The following is a 22721-nucleotide window of genomic DNA, read 5'->3' on the forward strand; positions in this document are numbered from 1 at the left end:
CTGAACACCGCATCAACCAGCCTTGATTCCCATAGAAGAAATGTATCTGCAACAACATTATGGCACTGGATGGAGACTGCCCGACATCTCGGCAAAAACCCATTGAGAGTCTTCTTAGGGGCCACCTTGTGAAGTGTTGCAACAGTCGAAAAGTCACAGTCAGAAGGAGTCTGGTTATGTGCTAACATCTTAACCAATCAGCGTTGATAAGTGTAAAGATACTACTGTCGCAAATATATCTATCATGAACTAACACACATCCTAACTTATAGTTGACAGCTGAGGATTGCAACTGGTCCCTCAAAAGATAAATAGTCTCCTTGCTATCCCATACTACTACTGAACCATTAAAACCACTAATGAAAGGTTGTATGATAAAACTATGAAACAATTCCAAGTTACTAACTGGAATTTCCACCATCAACCCCCTATCAGGTACACTAACTTCAAGATACTACCCATACAAATTCTTCCCAGTAAAAATTACCTGAAAACCATGCAATATACTAAGTTCATAAAAGGCAATTCTAAACATCCGAGAGGTAAAATATCCAAGAGGTAAAATTTCACTTAGAAGCAGCAACCACTGACTTTACCTGAGTTTGAATTTCTGATTTCACATACTCCGCCTCTTTCTCCATATTCATCAAGGTAGTTTGATAGGACGACAAAATTGACATACAATCATCTAAAACCTCCCCCATCCTATCAACTTGTGACCAATAACCCATTGAAAGAAGCCCATAAAGTCCCAAAACCTTACCGTAAACTTTTAACTATCTGGAAGTCCATTAAAGTTTTACCCTGGCTGAAATACTGTCGATACCTGCTCAATTCTCAGCAAATTCTCAATTGATATACAAATTACCTATAAACTAAAAACTATAAAACCAATGGCAACAGCCCTCTTACTTCTTCTAAGAGAACCAAAAATTTGATTTTGGAAGTCAGACTAATACTATCCTGAACCCTAACTGATTTGCCCAAACCCATAACAGATCAGACATATTCCGTCTGATATTCAACTTACCCCCCAAAAAAATCCTACACAACAGAACCTTATTCTGATTCGAGACTTCAGTATAAAAACAAAAGAAAGAATCTAAGAGATACCCGATCTCGAAACGGGAAAGAAAAAAACAAACAAACAAACAAAAAAATACAGAAACCCATATATCTATAACCCTGTGGTATTTTGCACTTAATTTTAACTAAGTATTGCAACACACAAGAGCAAAAAACTGAACTCAGATAATTAAAGATTTGTATAACTCTATGGACCAATGTCCTCCCTAGTTAAAAAAAAAAAAAAAAACTACAAGTCATGCCCATTTAAAGCCCATTACAAAAAAAACAAAGAGAGAGAGAGGAAAGAAAAACAAATGATCATAACCACAGTACAACACAGGAATTAACCCATAAGATTCCTATTAACCTGTCTTTTTAATTTTAGATATATGTGTCAACTGAGACACACCCGTGTTCTCATCTAGAACAACAAATCTATTCCCCTTCTTTACTTCTACAACCCGAAAAGGACCTTCAAATTTAGGACCTAGCTTATGGTTCAACTGATTCCTGACATTTATTTTCACAAAAACCCTATCTCCCACAGCAACTTTAACTCTATCTGGCTTTTGATGACTTCTATCTACCATGTCGCTCATTTTCATTTCAAGATTCCTAGCAAGATGCGCATATCTCTCTTTTGCGGTCGACACAAGCACACTAACTGTATCATCCCCTGATGGAATAGGTAACAATTTTAACACGCCCCTCGCTGGGTAACCAAACAGTGCTTCAATGGGAGACATTCCAATGGTATCACTAACCATGGAATTAATCCTATGCAGCACCTGTGGAATATATCGATCCCAATTTACATCATTCCCCCCCACGGTCATTCTGAGAGCTTCAATGACCTTCCTATTTGCCCATTCACACAGCCCATTAGCTTCTGGTCTATAGGGAATAATAGTGACCTTCCGAATGCCCATTACATCAGCAAGACACTCTAGTGTCTTGTTCACAAAATCTCTCCCATTATCTGTAATCAGCACCTCATGAACACTATAATGACAAATATACCCATTACAGAATGTGACTGCCACCTCTTCCGCTGTTTTATGCTTCAGCGGAAAAATCTCTACACACCTAGTTAATTCGTCAACAACCACCAACAGATACCTATGGCCATAACTAGAACCACAGAAATTGCTTAAAAGATCCATATGGACCCTGACCCACGGCCTGTTGGGAATAGGAAATGAACCCAATTTACAAGAAATGACCCTCGATGGTTTACACGCATTACAAACTGAACAACTCCTCACAAAGTCTTCCACTGATGTGAGCATATTCTTCCAAAAGAATTGTCCCATATATTCTGATACATCTTCTCAGTACCCAAATGTGGACTGCCAGACCTACAGTGCACAAAATCCAGAACCGTAGGTACTAAACTCCTAGGAACAACTATTTGATTTGTATCACCCTTATCCTCACTATTCCTCGGTCTGTATCTAATCTTCCTAACTAACAAATTACCCTCTAATTCAAGCCCTAAAAAAGGCAGCTAACAACCCTTCCTAACTAGTTCCTCTCAAAGAAATGCTTTTGCATCTGCCAAAATCTCATCCTCATCCTGCTTCGCTTCTACTAAACTAATATCCCAGTCTATGCAATCTCCAAATACATAACATACATGAGTACCATCTGCATCAGAAAAACTTCTACTAAGGGCATCCGCTACAACGTTATATCTACCCTCTATATACCTAAGTTTGGCATCAAAATCCCTGATTGTCAGATACCACCTAAGCCCTTTTAGGGAAAAGATCTGGCTTATTAAAAAGATCCAACAATGGCTTATGATCCATAAGAACCTCTACTTGATTTGCATCTTAAAAAAGCTAGACACTATGGCAAAGGCCTCTTTGTCCACTACCAACCATAACCGCTCATTACTACCCCGTGTCTTAAACTTCCTACTGTAAAATGCAATTGGATGGAGTCTTCCATCGAACTTCTGCATAAGGCATGCCCCTATACCATCATAACTAGCGTCTGTTATCAATGTGAAAGGACGTTCCAAATCAGGAAACTTCAACAGTTGGGGATTCACTAAGGCATCCTTAATCTTTTGAAAAGCTACTTGCTTTCCATCTCCCCATACAAACTGCACATCATCCCTCAGGACATCTGTCAAGGGAGATGCTAGAATAGAAAAACCCTGCACAAACCTACAGGAAAAATCCAGCCATGCTTAAGAATGACCGAATCTGTTTCTTATTCTTGGGAGTAGCAAAATCCACAATTTCCCTAACTTTATCATCATTCACTTTAACACCCTCTTTAGAAATGACATGACCCAAATATACTATCTGCCTCTTCAAAAAATTACACTTAGCTAACTTTATCTTCAAACCTGCTAACCTAAGCCTCCTAAAAACCTCCCTAAGAACCTCTAAATGTTCCTCTACTGACTCTGTGGTAACTAGGATGTCATCTATGTACAGGAAGAATTTTTTCCTAACAAGCCATGCAAAACTGTATTCATTAGCCTAGTAAATGTCATACGACTACCTGATAAACCAAACGGCATCTGCGTGAACTCATAATGCCCCTTCGGCAAAGAGAAAGCAGTGTACTCTCAACTCTCCTAGCTAAGCAGAACTTTTAAATACCCTTGCATCAGATCAGTTGAAGAATAAATATTCTTGCCCCAAATCTCAACAAATAAATCTGGCAAACATGCCACAGGGTAGTGATCAGGAATGGTTTTCTCGTTCACCTTCCTAAAGTCCACACAAACCTGGACTGAACCATCCTTCTTAGGCACTGCCAACAATGGGAAATTAAAAGGTGAGGAACTGGGCCTAACAATGCCTTCCTCCTCCCACTTATTAACCTCTTGCTCTACCTGTTCTCTAATCTTAAAAGGAATCCTATATGAAGGAACAAAAATAGGCTTAGTCTTGTCCTCCAACTGAACCTTGTGTTCTAACACATTTGTTAACCCTAACTTATCCCCTTTGATTGCGACTATGTCCGCAAACTTGGCCAGAACATCTTCCACACCCCAGCATATTCTTTATAATCAGCATTGGCTAAATGATCCCTAAAAACCTGCCTCCTAGCCTGTAAATCTGCTTCTGAAAAACTACAAAAATCCCCGACAATAGCAACTGAATTATCTTCATCGACCCAGTCAACAAAGTCGACTGCATAAGTACCCTTCTGATAATTGTGAACTGAATCATTACAGTTTAGCAATTCCACCCAAATATCCCCTGAACTCGATACCTTGTTTATAGAACCCATACACACTACCCCCTTCAGCTTTTCGCTACACTAATCCACACACACCTGTCTGGATTTATGCACTTTTTCACTTGAACTTTCACCATAGCAACCATACCAGGACCCAGAACCACATCATCCGACAAAACCCCCTTATAACACTTCTTACCCACCGACACATGTTCAGCATCCACCCGCAAATTCTCATGCACCCCCGATCCATTATCATCATCCACCACACTTACATCTGTCCCCTCATAAGGCACAAACACACCAGGTACTCCCACAGTTATACCACACACCCCTGTTTGAACCAAAATTTTCCATCTCTGACATGCTGGATGACCCAATAACAAAGTATTCCCCAAAGCAGCCCCTCATATAACCAAAAATGGTTCTGTAAAAGTTCTACCCCCAAGAGATAAATCTACATCTACGTATCCCAAAACCCATAACCTATTTTCTTGAACATCACATACTGTCTCTTTAGCAGGTCTCAAAGAACAATTGGAAAACATCGATTGGAACAACTCATAATTCATAAAATTAATAGAGGTGCCTGTATCTATAAAAACCCTTACATTTATCCCATGCACAGACCTTTTTACCACTGGCTTTGACTCTGAGGGTTCCCCCAGAAGTCCTATATCACAAGAAACACCCATCCAGTTTTCCTTTGCAACTAATTGGTCTTTAGACAATGCTCACCAATCACAAGATCCCCTCAAAAAATCTGCTTGAGGAACTTTCTTACCTGAACTACCAAAATTCTGAAATGCAGGCCTACCATTATACTGTCTCAGAGACAGACAAGCCTACCAAGGATGACCATAACTCCTACAACTGCCACAATATTTAACACTGCAAAATCTCTGAATGTGTCCCTGCATATTACAGTTAAAACAACGAACCCATGGAGCCCGAAAACTTAACCCAACCATCGACCTTTGGCTATTCCAAACTTCAACACAACCCTTCAAACAGAGGACTGAGTCTCTGCGCCCTACACAACCATATGCTGACCTAAGGAATCTCTGATCACTATTTCCTCTCGCCATTTTTGCAGCTTTCTTCTTCATAAATAAATCCATTAACTTATTCTTGGCTGACCACACATGCAAAATTTCCTAAGTCCTGTGAAAGGACACCCCTTACAGAAAAAACACACACAAAAAAAAAATTTTCCCTGAAAGAATTCCCATACAGTAAGAAACCCAGAATGTTAATTCCATTTACTCTAACAATTAGTCCCTAAAGTCAAAAGAAAGTACTAATCAAACCCACAATTAAATCCAAAATTAATTAAACCCACAATTAAATCCAAACTCCCATGGAAAAAAAACTGGGCAGGCCGAGCGCACAGCTGACCACAAAGTAGGTCAAGATGAACCTCCTGCGTCTTCAAGGGCAAAAAAAAAAAAAAACACTCACTCCCTGCTCAAGTAAAGAGAACGGGAGTCTACCCTCACTCACGTAAAGAAAACGGGACTCCAGCAAATCAGAGAGAGAGAGAGAGAGAGGGGAGTAATTTCCCTTACCCCCAGTGCAATAAATGGGATCTCCCATCCATGTCTGAAACACACACAAAAAAAAAACGCTGCTCCGCCTCCCTGTTGTCAAGGCAAAGACTGCCGAGTAAGCTTACAGCAACAGTTTCTCCCTTTACATACACGTACGTATGTACCCAAAATAAAACACGTACATATGTAACTATAAATAAAAACAGTTTAAAAATCTAAGAAATGTATATACACTTGTGTAAGAAATGTTTACTCACAGTAACTCAACAAATATCAAATAAATTATTACCCAATCATCAAAGTCCCCAGAGATAATACAATGATAAAATACTCCCTTTATTAAACCCTAAACACTGATGCGAACTGCCAATTGCTATATAAAAAAAAAAACATACAAGGCACGCCCAAAATTCAAATGGCAAAGAAGGCAAGACATTCTGCCCAAACTAATGACGTCGTGACACGTCACTCAGAGAATGACGTCACTACAGCCACCACCTGAGCATTAGTTGTAGTGCAATAAAAAGCAATCCAATCTGACACTAAAATTAACAATAAAAAAATGATAACACTTACGTATGCCTCTGCTTGGCGGTGCGAGAATCCTCTCCACCAAAGAAAGAGTGAGAAAAAAAAGAAACACGTTCGGGTTTTCGCGTGTTTTACCACAGACAAGCGGTCAAGATACAGCAATTAAACCCACTGCGCACACCATACATCCCCAAACATTCCCCAATGTAAACTAAAGACCAGAAATACCTATAAGCACACTAACCCTTTGCGCCCGTGACGCAGCATTAAACACACACACACTCGCTCTCGAGAAAGACTGGCTCGAGTGCGCTTCACAACATCTCACTAAACTGAACTGCTGAACCATCAAAGTCCTATTCTGAAATGCCAATACCAGTATTAATAAGATATGTCTCTTCGGGAGCGTAACCTATAGCCCATCTATTTATCTACTTACCTATCTATTCATGTCTAACACCGCTGCCAACCACTGTTAATGACCCTACACAAGGTCAATTAGGGTCATAATCTCTTACAGCATTTAAGAACAGCACCATATTAACTTACATCTCTAAGATTCTCTGATAGCGGTGGGTCATCACTGGGTCAGCACATTCCTTCTCCCTCGTGGAATCCTCTCCTTGTATCTAACCTCAGACAAAGGCCTACTGGAATTAAACATCCAGATACAAAACTAGACTTTATTTGCAAATTTAACGAAGGTAATTCAGCAAAAAGCTACAGACATATAAATGGAAATCATAACTAAAGGAAATTGTGATACACAATCCATCAAATTAATGATTCTAGACCAACCAAAACTATATATATATATATATATATATATATATATATATATATATATATATATATATATATATATATATATATATATATATATATATATATATATATATATATATATATGAGAGGATTAAAGTCAGCCGGCTAACTGACTTCTTTTGTTATGAGAATAGTAAGAATTAATAATCCGTCTAGTGTATATAAACTACGTATTTATAAGTTTTTTTTTTACTCTAGCCTCATGTTTATATATTTAAGTGGGCAATGTTGAGTCATATAGAGATAGTAGTAACGTGATGATAAAGGTAATTGGCCTAATGATGATGATAATAATAAATGATACAAAACATTTCAAAATAACAAGAAAATCATCGTAGTTTTCTTGTAACATTAAAAAAAAATACCGGATCTGACACATTGCTGATCGCTTTCCTGATTCTGTTAGTCTACCTATCAATAACCGAAAACCAGCTAAAACTAAAATCTGAATCATCTGGCTGAAACATACCTAAAAATATTATATATATCACAAGTTGCATAAAAAATATATTTTGTCCTACTCTCAGAAGTAGCGAAATCACCTGGCATGCAGCTTACATGCTAGTTATTCCATATTTGTCGGATTTCATCTGGTGTTCCGGAACCTCATAGGCTCTTTCAAAAACGGGAACGATCTGCTTCTCTTTTATCACAGTGAGCTGATAAATAGCGAGCATTTCAAATGATGACTCCACTTATCTATCTTAAACCACCATTACTTATATCCTAGTATTTCAATAATTTTTTAAATTTTGCAATAAAAATAAGATCCAAGAGTATTCAGCTAGGCTTCAGCATCCTTTCCAAGGCTGAGGATAGTAGGATTTATTTTTACGACATAATTTGCTAAGAATATATTATCAAACTTGATCTGCATGTATCTTTCCTCTGCTGTTATTTATTCGTATTAAACGTTTCTGAAGTTTTTTAGTATGTGTTCGTCAAATTTCTAACGTTATGTTCATTTTCTTGATTAAACTTGGTTTTATGTCTTTTTCGACAATTCAGATTCTTTATGTTATGACTTCTTATGCGATTCAGATCACAATAATAATGGTAAAAAATCCTCAGTAATGTAAGTGTGTCCTTTGAATAAGGACAGGTTTCTTTCGTAAACAATTCCTTTAAAACTGTAAATATTCTCATAGCATTTTACTTAGTCAGTAACTAATCATTTTTAGTTAGATTCAAAATGAGAATCGAGTAAGTTCTTATACGCTGTCATTGAGTATGTTTTTCTGTATATTTTTACATTTAGATTATTTTGGATTTTTTCACCATATATATATATATATATATATATATATATATATATATATATATATATATATATATATATATATATATATATATATATATATATATATATATATATATATATGTGTGTGTGTGTGTGTGTGTGTGTGTGTGTGTGTATGTGTGTGTGGTGGAAAAATCCAAAATAATCTAAATTTAAAAATATACATAAAAACATACTCAATGACAGCGTATAAGAACTTATTCGATTCTCACTTTGAATCTAACTAAAAATGAATAGTTACTAAGTAAAATGTAACAAAGTTACATGAATAAATTATGCAAAAACTATTGTTTGTAAATGATTGTTTAAAAAAAAAACGGAAATACCAGTGTTCTACTGTTTTCGACAATGAGCAAAACCCTTGGGTAATGGAAAAGAAACATTAGTTTGTAATTGAATTTACCACCTGATTCCAACTTCGCAGGAGAACATGTACGTCTTCGTGACAGGTGAGATTAGACGTAATCAGCTGGCTTAGTCTCACGCTTCCTCTGGCTCTGCTGTTAACAGAATTAGTAACCAGTTTAATCATGATGAGTTTTTTAGATTCTACTGGTGAAATGGTTTAGACGCAACTCTATATGATTTCCAGCATTTTTTTCTATTTATTCCAATTCATATTATGTATTTCTTTTTTATAACGTACGTATGTAATCTGTATTTTTTTTTATTTCTCGATCTCGCAAATTGACCATTATAGGTTTAGATTTAACTTACGCCTTTTCTCTTCATTCTCAGGTTCCAGCTGCTAGTCGTCCGATTCTTATCACGAATGTAGTGTTCTTTGTTTGGGATATCTCTCTCTCTCTCTCTCTCTCTCTCTCTCTCTCTCTCTCTCTCTCTCTCTCTCTCTCTCTCTCTCTCCAAGATATACCTCACCTCTTGCCTGTGCAATCTGTTTGGCCTCCGTTGGGGATAATGACAGCGAAAAGCTTAGAGTATTCTAGTAGAAGGTAAGAGTAAACAGTATATCATTTTATAGAAAAACATTTTATATTTTTTTCTGTCGTTTAGCTGAAATTACTAACTATGTCATTTGTGTCAATGACTTAATTACATGGTTATGGAAAAATAATACGCAAATGCCTGCTCTGCTGAGATGGGTATGAAATATTTGAAGATTATGATGTTCCTGAGGAATTCAAAAAAGGATTCATCGATTTATTAGTAGAAAATACAAAGGTCCACTGTGGAATGACACCACTTTGTACTTCCACCCAAGCCTCATAGTATAGTCCTCTATTTTCAACACTTCTGGTGCTCCCAGGGGCTTAGTTGGCGTTATCACGTCCCGTTCTCGCCCGGTCAGTGCGAAGGACGTGTCTCATCTGCATAATAATTCTGTGAACTTCCATAATTTATCTTTTGGCATCATTTCCCTCTTAATTCTACCATATGACTAGTAACAATCTTCTTAAAGCTTTACTCTAAAATCAACAAAATATCTAAGATATAGTTTCACTGACATAGCATGATGCACGCCCTTAAAGCCGTATAAGTCGCAATGGTGTGTAATTTACTTGATTTTTAAATTTTATTCAGCATGCTCATTGTTTGATTCGCATTTTTTAGTCGTCAGCGAAACTCCAGTTCAACAACCCTCAATTATCCTTTTTGTATCCAATATATTTTAATCGATTTGTACTTCTTGTTATTATTTCTTTCTCATAATTTTATGTTAGGTCCCATCTTTGTAAACCTTGTGACATTCTGCTGATTAAAAGAACATCATCCGAGTCTTGTAAGTCTGCCAAATTTCTGTTCTCCTCGAATCTAAGCCTTCTCTTCCATCTCCGACTTTTTTTATTATGAAATCCAGAGAAAATGCAAGCAGCAAAGTCACTATTTACTGCAGCTTCACTTGACAAGGCCTCACGACCGGTAAGTTTGCATATGTTTCATTCAAGGGCAATTAAATTGACCTTTCGTAATCAACCTGAATGCCTTAATGACGAAGGATCTTCCATAATACTGGTCTATGGACGCTGCCAAATACCCTTTCGTTATCAGTGACCCATGAGAAGCGGATTTTTATACATCTCACACGGATATAGTTGATACCTGCAACTCCGGTTATTCCTAAAACCAGCTCATTCATCTGAAAATATTTTACTTTTGTTTTTCTCCACCCTATTTAGAATGAGCCTACAAAGGTTTTCATTCTGCGCCGTAACATCAATACCTCTATAGTTAGCACATTCACTTTCAGATTCTTCTAAATATAACTGTTTGTATTCTTTGCGCATATGTTAAGAGTATTCTGGTCGTGTTACAGCGACAGAAAACGAACATTCTTGCTTATACGCTGTAGATGTTACACATGCCTACAAATCCATACGTCGAAGCGGAGTGATTAAGATCAGCAACATACTTTCAGTACCGCTTGGAAATATTTTGTTGGCATCCTCAGACTAACAATGTTAATCTCATCTATAGTGTTAAACAGTATTGACAAACAAGAAAATCACCACTGTAAACAGTGCAATCATCGCTAACACGAACAAACACCATGTGCTACGCGAAATTACATTAAACTGATAAGTATACGACAGATTAGCTAGCTTACCATTTGCTACTGAAGGCCGAAGTAATTCTTTTCAGAAGGCTGAAGGGTAAGAACACACATCCATAGAACCAAAAGGTCCACATACACACGTGCGCGCTCGCGCGCACACGCGCACACACACACACACACACAGATATGTGTGTGTGTCTGCATTTTAACGATCGGGGAATGACTATTAACCTCAAGAATATAATGACCTTTATAGTTTACAGATGATTTCAAAAGTTATTTTAGTAGTCAGTTGTTTACTTTTCATTTTGTTTACATTTTCCAGTTCAACACGTATCTATTTCTTCACGACATTTTATTCCTTTCCACTACAGTGCAATTGTATTTGATAATTACATAGGTTATCGACAATCTTTTATTCTTTAGCTATACGTTGCAAGCAAAAATTAATGTTCCTGTAATAGAGGTAAGTATTATTACTTTGGCGAAATTTGATAAGAAGAAAGCTTTGACAAGGTAAGGCCCAAACGAATATACAAATGTAATTTATTTATTTATTTATTTGCCTTTCCTTGAACATTCCCTTTATTTGGAATTAAAAATTTAACAGATGTCCTTTTGATATCATCGAGACAGAAACATGAGTAAAAAAAAAGAAATAGTGACAAAGGAAAACTGAAAAACGAAAGCTTTCGGTAAACGAAGAGTGTTGGTTACAACTGCATATATACGTCCAACTCCGAAAAAAACTGATGTACTCTAAATATACATAAATAATTACCAGCCTAGCATTTCGGTTTCTGTTTCCATTTTTTGACATGATAGTGCTTCTTAATTTACAAAATTGTATCTTTTGCTCTGATTAATGAGATTACATAAAAGAGATTTGGACTCGGTGTTAGAGAGAACATTTAACAAGCAAAAAGAAAAAAAAACTTGTTCAGGCAGACAAAATAAGAATGGAGTATCATTTCATCTCGATAAATAGCTAACATTAACTGATTAGGTATAAGAAAATATTACGGTTTCAGAAAAGAGAAACGACACGTTTCCTAAGAACTCGGTTGCATTGCTAAAAGGAACTATTTCCGCTGCCGATGTAAACAAAGCAACTAATGTTGTCCTTTCATATGGTACAGACCGAACCGCAGGAATCCTTGACCCATCAACCCCGCCAATCAGAGGAAGTCACGTTCACCCGTCAAGGTATTTCCGACCCTTCGCAAGCAGGTCGTCGACATTTCTTATATTCTTAAAACGTTCGCAAGCATTTTCTTTCTACATTTTCTGAACAATGACTTGTTTTCTTTGTTTTGGCTGCACGTAGCTAAGTCTGTTAACGTGTGGTTGGTTTTTAATCTAGTCTAAAAGAATAAATAGTTTTTTCGCGTTTTCAAGCAGTGTAATTTTTAGTAAAAATGGAAAAATAACTTTGGGGAGGTTGCCTTAACTAAGGATAGTACAATAAGTTTAATTGTAATGTTAGATTCTAAAATTATATATATATATATATATATATATATATATATATATATATATATATATATATATGTATGTGTGTATAATATATATATATATATATATATATATATATATATATATATATATATATATATATATATATATATATATATATATATATATATATATGTGTGTGTGTGTGTGTGTGTGTGTGTGTGTGTGTGCACTATATATATATATATATATATATATATATATATATATATATATATATATATATATGTGTGTGTGTGTGTGTGTGTGTGTGTGTGTGTGTGTGTGTGTGTGTGTAATTTACTTGTGTAACCAAAATATAAAACGTTCAAGTTCTTTAGCCACATAATTAAGCATTGCTTTTTTCGGGCATGTTAACTTGTGTGATAAACTTGTTCGGAAACTGTAAGATCAGATATATGCGATTTTCAGCCTCACCGTGTAAATAAGAGGGCTTAACCCGTAATCCATGCAAAATACTAATATATTTGCACATTTGCATAATTAAGAGCCCCAAAATAGGTAAAGTTTTCTTTTGGTATTATACATAAACTACAAAGCGTTTTTACAACCTGCAAGGCCATAAGTTTATTCCCGATTCAAGGGTCATATCCAGCTTATTTCCGTCTACGCCCCAAGTGAAGTTCATGGATACTTTCTTTGCAATCAAATACTAACGTTGCTGTAATTTCATGCTACTAACATAGACCGCTGACCACAATAGAGACAGTAGTATTTCCAGGGAATAGCAAAGTGTGTGAATGAGCCTCGTAGATATCTGAACGTATGCACGGCATTGAATTTAAGCATCATTTGCATAACCCTAAAGTTCAATCCAAACCATTACAACAAACAATGACGACATTTGTACGCACCACACAGAGACCTATCGTATTTTCCCTTTAGGAAAAGAAGACGAACATGTTTTCCCTCTCTGATACATCGACCAGTTCAAAAGATGCTTTGCGCCTCCCGGTGCTCTGTTGGTGCTCCGGAGGGAGATTACATGCCCAGCGTCTGACACTAATCCAAGAAGAATGGAGAGAGAGAGAGAGAGAGAGAGAGAGAGAGAGAGAGAGAGAGAGAAGGTGGCCAAAAGAGGGATTAGATACAGTACGAGAACCAGGAACGCGAAAAGGAAATTTAGATTAAGTGTTGAACCGGAGCTCTAACTTCAATGAAGAGAGAGAGAGAGAGAGAGAGAGAGAGAGAGAGAGGAGAGGGTGGAGCAATGTTTGCTTGAATATACCATGAAGACTGAGAATAGAAACTACAAAACGTGGTGCACAACTGGAAAAGGGACATGAACTGTGTAGAGAGAGAGAGAGAGAGAGAGAGAGAGAGAGAGAGAGAGAGAGAGAGAGAGGAGGGGGACTGAATAAAGCATGAGCCCCAGGATCATGAAAAGGGAATTTGGACGAACAACTGAAAAACAGACACAAATGAAATGAGCAGAGCTATAGACCGAACGAAACAGACAGACAGAGAGGGAGAGTACTCAGGATTTTGCTTTGAGGAAAACGGAAAAAATTAGTTTAAAGGGAAGCTGTTCTCTAAATGATTGTTATGTGCAAAGTTTTCTTTAACAAATTAGATATAAGAGGCAGAATCTCTCTCTCTCTCTCTCTCCTTGGTCACCGTCAGTACTTCGTGTAAGTTTAGATAGCTGGATAGCTGGGCCTTTTGTGAATGTTTAAGTTTAGATAGCTGGATAGCCGGGCATATTATGTCTGTTTCGTGAACAAGGCTCATCCTTAATTATACGTTATTCAGCAGTTAGAGGACATAAGATCAGCGATTATTGCCTAGATTTTCTCCAGATCTAGCATTACCTGGGAAAATGGCAATTAACTGAAAAAACAAAACGTTCCTTTGCATTAATTCATCAGAGGATCTTGGCTTATTCCCCGACGCTCTGCACTGGCACAAAGAAATCCCGGTTGCCAACGTAAACAGACAGATTTTCTTCCGCCACGTGCGCTGCAGTTAGACCTGATGCAATAACGTATAACCATCAAAATATTTTTAACGATCAAGCAAGCAGGTTGTTATGGAATCTCATCTTATCGTTTACTGTTACCTAGTAAGATGTAAAAATCTTTTGAGTGATGAACAAGGCTGGTTCATCCTGGACACCCATCTAATTTATAGTTATCTAAAATACCAGAGTGCCTTTGTTTATTTAGAAAATATTTTTGTTTGTTAATCTGAGCAAGTTATTCATGTTTACATTTGTAAAATTCACCTTATATGGAGAGAGAGATTCACGTGTAAATTAGCCCACTCAATATCTTTTACTTTTAGTTGTAATTCTTAAACATACTTTTCTGCATTTTAATATGATGTTGTGCTATAAGGATTACATAGAATATGAAGAGTTCACTATCACACTGCTAGAGAAGACTTCCATTATAATAATTTCACAGTGTATGAAGTTTAATCATAAGGAAACATGTCTCCAGTAACGAAATGTCATGATTATGATTCACATAAAGTAGAGATAGAGAGTTATAGATTATACCTTCTGGAACATATATACAAAAAATATTGATCACTGATATTCCAACTTCAAGAAAAAATGGATATTAATGATGTTTTGGTCAAGTTATCTCCTTTTGCTGCCAAATCCTCTTTGATTCAATTAACCTTTGAGGATTGACCTTCCAGTTTTATTACTGATTTTTGAATAGATTTGAGGAAGAGAAAAGGCAGCATCATGACTGATTAGAAACTGTTTATATTAGTTTTTTTATATATTTTTTAGGCTTCTCTGATAAGATCACTCTCTATAATTATTATTTAACTAATCTCTCTCTCTCTCTCTCTCTCTCTCTCTTAAAAAAAAGGCATCATTTCTGTTTATGGGGAGCTGGGCAGCTAGAAATGCCACGAATAATGTATTGAAAGTAAGCCCAACCATTTATCTAAACGAAATGCGTTTCTACCCGTAAATAGAACTTAGAATTAAGTCATATTAATGTTTGTTGAAATTAATATCATCATTAGCGGAAGTTAATTGACCGCTGAATTAATTAAGAGAGTAATTAATCAGAATAGCTCACAAAGCATAAAAGAGAGATGGAAAATATAGCTCACATAAAAAAAAAAATTCTTATTAGAGGACCCTCTCAAACTTCAATATTTTGGGTAAGAAGAAAATAACAGCGATCAACTGGAAAAAGCGAATGATTTGATGAAGTCAATGCAGGCAGCCACCTTAGATGGAAGGACATTCATTTCGCGGAGTCTGAAAGGCCTTTTGGTCACATCACGATAAAAAGGCATTGTGGCGCCAAAATCCTTCAAGTTACTAATCGCATCTTTATATTAACACATACTCGGTCCGTTAATTGATAAGGTGATTTATTTATTCTATTAACAGCGTAATGAGTAGCTACCGTAAGTTGAAGGAGATGTAGGAATAGGAATATTTTCATAAAGAAAACATCTAAAAGATATTTTATTATTAGTATCATTATTATTATTATTAAAATGGACAAACACAACATTATGTAAAAAATTAAACACCTGTTTTGGAATACTTCCAGTTTTGCGGCAAAGTTTTTTTGAACAGCAAAAGTTAAACAAACACAAGTCTTTAATTATTTTGAAAATAATACAACAAAATAGTTGAATATACACTCACACTCTCTCTTAAAGAGGAACATCATTTCTGTTTTACTGTCGATTAGCAACTGTAATAATTTAAAGTGGTCTTACCATTTATCTAAAAAACATGTTTCAAATATAGACTAAGAGAAGCACTGACTTTATAAGGCCCAAATATAATGTTTGTTTATAATATCATGATGAATGAAGTTATTTGACTTGAATTAATTAAAAGTTTTAATCATTTATTCTCAAAGCATAAAAATAGATGGAAAATTTTCATAGTGGGAAATTTTGAAATTAGAGGACCTCTCAAGATCATTTTTTTTTTTGTATTTAAGAAAAAGATTTTAAAACTGGAAAAAAAATGATTTGAAAAAAGAAGTCAAAAATGAATTTCCCAAATACAAAATCAAGATATTATTTATACGGAGTCTGAAAAGTTTCATCAAATTTGGCATTTGGCGTCAAAATCCTTGGAGTTACTAATTAATCTTTATTTAAAAACTACGTTTTGAGAAAATTGAAAAGGTGATTTATTTATTCTATTGACACGTAATGAGAGACTATGATAGTTGAAGCTGATTTTTGAACAAAAACTATTTTGTCATAAAGAAAACATCTAAAAGATATTTTATTATAGTCAAATTAAAAGAAATTATTATTATTATTTGATTTATATATTATTAAAATTATTATTATTATTATTATTCAAACACAAACACAACGTTATGTACACAGATTAAACACACACACACATGGATTTACATAAATAATGAAGGTCGCGACAATTAGAATATTTTACAATCAAAAGGTTTAAACAAAGTGAAAGAGGGCATGAAAATAATACAGACAAAAAAATGTAACGATTTACAGGAACATAATTCTATTTACTGATAGATCAATAATGCAGTAATTTTAGATGCGCAATGTAAATATGAGGGTCTTACAGATACAACAAACATGTTTAAAACAAGTAACTGTTATGCTAAAATGCACCAATTCACAGGCACTTAAATATTGGAAGGGGTAAAGTGCAGGATAATGGACATTAGTTAATCAAGATGACTTTGCTTGGTGTTTTTATTTTGGTTCCTCAGGTTTAATACAAAAAAGTACGGGATTTTAATGTCTGGGAAATTGAGGCAGACAAAGGAGGAAGTTAATTTTTTTGTATTTAATAAAAAAATTTTAAACTTTAATTTATTACAAAAGTTTACATTATATAAAATGAGTCAGGTTCAAAGTAAAGTTACACTTGAATGAACAATTCAATCAACATTATTAAAAGCAAATTAAACAAAATTGAGTCAGTACAATATAAAATTTTTACATAATTATGTTTGAGAAAAAACAAATAAAGTAAATCAATCTGTACTTGAGCAGGAAAATACAATCCAAGTTAATTAAACTTTAAATAAATCAAACATTTTGCAGCATAAATAAACACAGGCAAAAAACAAAACAAAAGCAACAATAATACACTCTCTTGCATAATACTGTTAGATAAACGGCATAATAAACACATACACAGCAGTCTTCAATAATTACATTACAGCCATTAAAACATGTAAACAAAAGTGACTTCAATAATATTCAAAACTAGTATAAAAAAATGTAATTACTAACAAACAATTATACATAATTAATAGAACTTTGTCTCAAAAATACACCTTGCCCCAAATGGGCTAAACACAGAAAGACATTGGGACAATTTATTGTCGAGACTGCCAACTGTCTACAAGGACGACAGACGAACTCGATTATGAACAAAAGCCACTGGCTGCCGAACAGGAACAAATCTTCCACCGGATGACCACATAAATAATGAAGGCAGCCATATTTGGTAACGGGAACCAATTTTACAATGAATGACCACGGTTCATTTAAATAGAATCAGCTGCCCAAAGGGATGAAGACACAGAAAATATATCGTTCACCTCCTGTCATAAGCCACATATGATAGATCAATAATGACGCCCATTTCCAGACCGACTGCCTGCTGCTCTGCTGCCGAGATACTGACAATCGTTGTTAAAACAACCTGAACTGCCACTGTCATGCTAAAATGCACCAATTCACAGGCAAAGAAAAAACATTACAGGTAAGGAGGTAAACAATCCAGGAATAATGGAAATTGTCCCATCAGAACAAGCACTAAACCTCACAGTGGGCAACGGATTCTTGTGATCAGGTTGCCACCAGGTATGGTTGTGAAATTTGGATGGCAGTTGTTAACGGGTCCTGGCATAGATTTGCGAACTGGGCAGGGTATGATGGCTCCTGGAAGTGAATTCCGGCGTTAACACAAGCACGGGGGTGTGGATGGTGCTCAAGAAAACCTCCCTTGTCACTAAACAAAGCACACTGAATCTACGCACTAGGGAGGAATTGATCACTTGAGTTACTGAAATTAACTTACCCTTAATTTACACTGTGGAGGGAATAGTTGAATACTTATCAATGAATTGTAGTATGTTGATTTCAAAGCAAGTCATGGGGCAATTCATGGGCTGCTCGAAGTAAGGTGACTTAACAAAGGGGTTGCTTTTTAGGAGGAAGAAAATTGAGGTTTGGAGGAATGGAAAACCAAGAAAATTCACGGGGAGGAAAGGAGCTGGCTTACTGACTAATTGCGGTCAACGTACCTGGGGCCTGTAGAGGTTTTGCGCTGAACATGTGAGGCTAGGCTGGTCACCATGGTTAGTTTTCACCAGCGTAAAGAAAGGAAAATGGCACTTGTGTCTCAAGTGCTGGTTCTGTGCGGAGTGCTTGCTTCTCCGGGAACCCAGTGCATGCCTTCCAAGGTTGTTTGCTTTGAAGTCTAGGCCTAGGTCGATCTGCAAAGAGTCATACAGCCAGCAGGGGAGTGGAGAAAAGTGGGTCTTAAGATTAAGTACTTAGAGGTTAAGTTCCTATCTATCTCACGGCCTAGACTCGCCTCCCATCCCCTAGCGGATGGGCTGCTCCTACATCGCATGATGGGGGTGAGGGGTATTGGCTATTGTTTACCCCAGGTCAGCTGAGGTGGGGCTTCCCCTACACGAGTTCAAACAGGCATTTACTGCCCTTTCTTAGTTCAAAATACGCTTGGTCTACCTTGCCCGCCATGCTTTCTTGGCCCAACAGTCACATGAAAAGTTAAATTATTCCCTGAATAAATTAATTCCTAGCTGTCTGACGAGGGAAGAATAGAAATCTTTAACAGGTCCCCCCTTTGGAAAGGCCCTCACACCCTTTCAGGCATGAAGGTCTTGGCTAATCCCTCCCGACTGGGCAACTAGCGACCCTACATAAGTTGTGCTTTGACACTGCAATAGCTAAAGAGGCCTATCTAAATGCTAATAGGGGTTCTGAGTTGGCTACCTTCACATCTATAACTGGCCTAACCTAGCTAAGGGTATAGAAACTTCTGCTAACTGTCTCTGATGACAGAAGAACTCTACTCCTAGGCAAATGCACATAGTAAATACCTAACCTAACCTACTATCCTACGACTCTGGCACTGACGAATGGCACGCAATGAATTACGCTTGGCACAACGCTTTATGATTAACACGCAACATATTGAAACATGAATAACCTGAAGGGTAAATCACAGTATACAAGTAAGTAATGTATCAGTTTGAGTCTGGAGTGGGTTTGAAGGAGGTTAGTTAGAAAAAGGGTTAGTGGTACAAGTGCCTAATGGGTTAGTTGTTAATACTACTGGGTCAGTGGTCACAGAGGCTATCTCCTCTGGGCAGTTGCCAGGATCACTCTGAGATGGAAGCGGCACTGTGCCAATGGGGCATGAGTGCCAAGAAGAGCTTATGGCTCTGATTTACTAAGTGGATTTCTTCCGCCCCCTCTTTTCATGGGCTTCCAAGGTCTGGCTAGGCCATTCCTAGGAGGCGATGAGGGTAGCGACTCTGAAGAACAGCCAGGAGCACTGTCAGGAGCAGGATCAGGGCTAGCCTCAGTGGCTACAGGCTGGTCTCCTACTTAGGCTGCTGCGACAACCGTCGCAGGAATAGGACCAGCGTCTGCGTCCTGGCCGGACAGTTCCTGGTTGGCCAGAAAAGAGGTAGAGTCCAGGCATGCCAGAGGGTCATCCTCAGCATGCGGAAGAGTGTGGGAAGAAGAAATGTCAGGGGTCAGAGGCTCACACTGGGCGATGATCATGGTTGTGAGGTTTGGTGGATCTTCTGTAGGAGGATCCGGGTCAGGTTCTGGATCTGGCACTGGCACTAACTCAGGGCCAGGCACGGTGAGTAAGGTTGGCATGGAGCTTCCAGCCAAGATAGGCAGAGCTTGGCACTGACCAGTGCTTGCAAGTGGCACTGGCAGGAAATTGGTTTCAGACAAAGCTGAAGGGGAGCAAGGCCCCTCAGTGTCCCTGGTGTGATTTGGGACAGCTGTTCCTGTCTCGATGAGAAGGCAAGGCCTCTTGGATCTGTGGAAATGGCCGCTGTGGCTAGCTTGCTGGGGCACTTGGACCATCTTTCGCAGTGCCCTCTTATGTTGCAGGTCCTGCAACTGTAGTTGGCAATATCCCTTTGGGATGAGGGAGGAGTTTGTTGGTGGGGGTCCGGTCGCGAGATCTTAGGACTAGGCCTGGAATGAGTTCGATGTGGGTTGCGTAATGTTGCTTTTGGGCGAATGGAAGGTTTGGCTGACAGTGGCACAGCTGTCACAGAGGCTATGTCCCGATCAGAAGAGGTTAATGAGGACTCACAGGCGGAAGCAGTCAGGCAACAGAGTGGCGTGGGGTGGGACTTCCCCAGAGGATGTCTCGTCCAAGCAGGAACTCTACTCCGTGCCGAATATGCTTGACGATGCCAAGGCGGTGAATTTTGTTGCTCAAGGGGTGATCACCTAAGTTCGACTGTCCACTTGGTTTGCTCATCTACCTTGGCACTGGCTGGCACTTGGGCCCAATCTATCAGACTAATATCTGAGTCAGTGCCGGCAGTAGTTGGCAGGTGCACTGGTGGGCTAGAACCATTCAGATAAGCCACTGAGATGGACTATGCCCATACCCTTTCAGTGTGAGTTCTCTCCGGAGGCTCAGCCAAGGAGGCTGTGGCACTTATCAGGTTGACATGCCTGGGAGTGACCACATGTTTTGGACATCCAGGATACCTGGAGGAAGAGTGCCCTGAAGCTCCACAGTCTCAGCAGGGTCCCCTGGGATAGGATGATCTCCAGGCAGTGACGGTGTGCTGGGAAGGTGGTGCGTAATTAGAAAGAGAGGAAGAGTGGCAGTTATTGGTAGGCTGCCGAGGGTTGTTGTCCTGATGGTTATTTTCCCTGTAGTGGCACTCTGCCTCAGCATGGCCGTACTTCTTACAGATGGTGCAGGGATGTTTGTTAGGCAGTCTGTTCCGTGGGCGATTTGAGCCTGAAAGGTGTTTGGGTGGCACTATTTGGTGTTGCAAGGCGCTGCGGGAGGGATTGTATGTTTCCCAGGCATCAGCTAAGCAGCAGGCTTCCTTGAGGGTGGCTGGCTATTTGTCACTAAGATACACAGCCAGAGGCCCGGGCGCACACTGGAAGAGGTCCTCCAGCATGGTCCAGTTGAACAAATCCTCGAAGGTGATGCACTGCATAGATCTGAACCAGCGGGTGCCAGCCTGAGTCTTGTGACAGGCCCATTCTTGTCCAGGACCATTCTGTCCAGGACCAGCCGACGTTCTTGGCCATACCTCGGAATCATTGTCTCCACCTCTCAGGAGTTATTTCATATGCCTTGGCGATGGCCTCACGGACAGTAGCCATGTCTCCTTGTTGATCTCTTTCCAGCACTCGGTGGGTGGCTTTAGCCTTCCCGTCCAGGTACTTGATGAGCAATAAGGCCCTCTCAGCCGGGGCTGACATCATAGGTCTCAAAGAGGAATTCAACCTCTTCGAGCGGTTGTTCCGGCTCATCTTTAGTCCATTTGCCAACGAGGTTATTGACTGTAGATAGGGAGGTATTTAGAGCAGATGGGGTGGGGCTAGAGGTTTGTTGGGCTGCTAGAGCTTCTGCACTTTCCTTCTTGGCTCTCTCCAACTCGAGCTCCTTGTCCAAGGGTGCCAGCTCGCTTGCCTTGAGAGCTTTCTCGCTTTCTTTGAGGGCTAGTTCATGCTGTCTCCTCCGCTCTTCTCTTTCTTCTTCTTCTCTCCTCTGCTCAGCTTCTCGCTATCTCTGTTCTTCTTCGTACTTTCTCTTTTCAGCAATCTGCTCCTTTATAAACCTGTGAAGGGCCTGGGCTGTGAGGCTGTCCTCCCTTCCTATATCCCAGAAATATTGGTGCTCTTCGGTTGACATGTTGCTGATGGGGAAGGGCGGCTAAGTGGATTAACTGGGCATCCCTGGAGGAGAGGGTTTGTGATGATGGGGAAGTTTCCTTTAAATTATTGGCACTTCAGTGAGGGCACCTTTTAATGAGGTGGCACTGTGGTTGAGTGTGCCGTGCGAGGGTCACACTAGGGGAGCGTTCCTGAAGGAAGTCGGAGTCCTTATGGGTGGATGCACTGTTAATGGGGTGTTCCTGAAGGAGCTAATGTCCTTATGGGCAGAAACACTGGTTGTATGGCACTCTGTTTCTTAAGTACAGGTGCAATGGTTTAGGAGTGATTATTTTAATTGGGTGGCACTGTG

The sequence above is a fragment of the Macrobrachium rosenbergii genome, chromosome 41, assembly GCF_040412425.1.
Source record: "Macrobrachium rosenbergii isolate ZJJX-2024 chromosome 41, ASM4041242v1, whole genome shotgun sequence".
NCBI lineage: Eukaryota > Metazoa > Arthropoda > Malacostraca > Decapoda > Palaemonidae > Macrobrachium > Macrobrachium rosenbergii.